Raw genomic sequence first — 2,500 nt, forward strand, 5'->3', positions numbered from 1 at the left:
ACACACTCATATATATATATATATAATATATATATATATATATATATATATATATACATATTTATATCTTTATGTATGTATATACATATATATGTACATATACACACGTATATACATATGTATATGTATATGCTAATTCTAATGTACTTATACAACGCGTTCGGATAAGATAAACCACTTTGTTTTTAAAAAAACAAAAACAAAATGAATTCTATTTAAGACTCAGCGAATATTAACAAATTGTTAGAACAGAAACTGATTTGACTAGTTTCTGGTTTCATTAAGGCTTCGTCAGAGAAAGGGCAAAGTCGGATCTGACATTAAATGATATGATTAAATGCTACACGATACTTTATTTTAAAAATCCGCCATTTCATACCCTCATATATCCAGAATAATTATTTTTAATACAAGCAAGAAGTCACAAATGTTGGCACATAAATCACTCAGATCCATCGCAGTCACTGCCAATGTTAAGTCTCACAAATACTTATCAGCTTCTTCTGGCGATCTTACAGATATAACATACTAAATGCTGCATCTGTTAATGACTACCGTCCTTCTTTGGAGACAGAAAATAGTTTGGCTTCTATCAACTGCTGATAGTCTGCAATGACTGGGATTTTGCTTCCATGTCTGGAACGACTTCTACGGCAGCATACAATGGCATCTTGGATTTGAATCTAGGCGCATACATACATACATACATACATACATATATATATATATATATATATATATATATATATATATATATATATAAGCAAAAATAGCTAGTTGTAAAATCTCAAGAAGAAATGAGAGTAGTAACTATACTAACAAGTAAAGTTAATCGCCACATCAATGTGGCTGTTCCATGTTACTACTAGTTTACTAGTTTAATCCCATGTAGATCTTCCGCCAGCTGGTATTATAGAACATGCGGTGTTGATCTATCATTAACGCTACCAAAGATATTTAATATAAAGTAAGTGTAACGTCGATCATATAGTGTGCTGTTGACAATATCAGTAGAAGGTGGTAACAATATATACAACATACAATAGTGGTGTTGTGTCGATTTAGTAACTAAATCCTCCTCGTTGAACGACGGAGATCCATCTATCCTTTCATCGAGTGTTGTTGATAAACTGTGAAGTTATCATTGCTCTTAGTAGTTTACCGTGGCTATTAAAATGTTTGACATCAGATCTATAACAATTTTCATAAACAATATATTTCGCAGCCAAATATTCTCTTTTCAAAATTATTGTTACCTTATGAATGTAATTTACTTCGCCTTTAATCTTTCAATACAGAACATTTGTAAACCTTTATTTTATCTTTAACATTTTTCCTACTGTCTGTCTTTCTCTCACTCACTCTCTCACTCACTCACTTTCTGTTCCCCTCTCCTTTTACCCATCCCTCAGTCATTCTGTCTACTAAGCTCTCTCTCTCTCTCTCGCTCTGCCGTGTAAATATGTTTATTATATAAACATATATAAATATGGCTTTCTTTGTTTCTTTCTATCTCTGTCTCTACCTCAGTCCCTGTCTCTGTCTGTCTGTCTCTGTCTGTCTGTCTCTGTCTGTCTGTCTCTGTCTGTCTGTCTCTGTCTGTCTGTCTCTGTCTGTCTGTCTCTGTCTGTCTGTCTCTGTCTGTCTGACTGTCTCAGTCTGCCTCTCTCTCTCTCTTTCTTTCTCTCTCTCTCTCTTTCTTTCTCTCTTTCTCTCTTTCTTTCTTTCTTTCTTTCTTTCTTTCTTTCTCATAGGTGTAATTCCTACGCTAAACTAAAAATATACTAAAGGTGATGTCGTTTAGTGTTGATAGCTAAAACACACAGACACACATACTCGCACACACGCACACACACACACACGTACGCGCGCGCGCGCACACACACACGCAACCCACAATAAAACTGAATGCGGTGCTCCAGTTTGTCTTTAAGCGTAATAGCTAAAATAAATTCACGAAATAAATATAAAAGAACCACATTGTGATGTCCAATATACATGGCTAATTGGGCGAAATCATTAACGTCTTCCGTCTATCTTTACGTTCTGAGTTCAAATCCTGCCGAGGCCGGTTTTGAATTTCATCCTTTCAGGAACTGATAAAATAAGTACCAGTTAAACAGCAGGGTGGATGTAATCGACTTACCCCCCGAAATTTGCTCACCTTGTGCCACAATTAGAAGCCGATATAAAGGGGTTGGACAAAATAATGGAAACACCTTTAAATTTCAAACAAATTTATTTTAATATAGGGTAGGACAGCTTGAATTCTACGAGGTAAGGACTCGTACGAAGTTTGAATTGCTTCCTAAGAAATTTTTGTCCATTCTTCAGCTAAAACAGTCTCCAGTTCTTATAGTGATGATCGTGGAGGATATCGACTCCTTACTTGGTTTTATAAATGTTCAATAATATTGAGATCTGGGGCCTGTGGTGGCCAGATAAGATGTTCAATTTCACTAGAATGTTCCTCATGCCATTCAGTAATAACTTTAGCTGT

General features: G+C 35.1%; 1 long non-coding RNA gene across 2 annotated transcripts in view; it reads right to left on the reverse strand.

The window, feature by feature from the left end:
• Positions 1–2,232: 2,232 nt before the first annotated feature.
• Positions 2,233–2,500, reverse strand: part of LOC149135295 (uncharacterized) — a 5,219-nt gene continuing 4,951 nt past the window's right edge. For both annotated transcript variants that reach the window (XR_016242127.1, XR_016242126.1), the window contains exon 3: positions 2,233–2,500. This exon is cut by the window's right edge. This is a non-coding gene — a long non-coding RNA (uncharacterized LOC149135295).

The sequence above is a fragment of the Octopus bimaculoides genome, chromosome 6, assembly GCF_046866305.1.
Source record: "Octopus bimaculoides isolate indiv1 chromosome 6, ASM4686630v1, whole genome shotgun sequence".
In the NCBI taxonomy this organism is placed as follows: domain Eukaryota; kingdom Metazoa; phylum Mollusca; class Cephalopoda; order Octopoda; family Octopodidae; genus Octopus; species Octopus bimaculoides.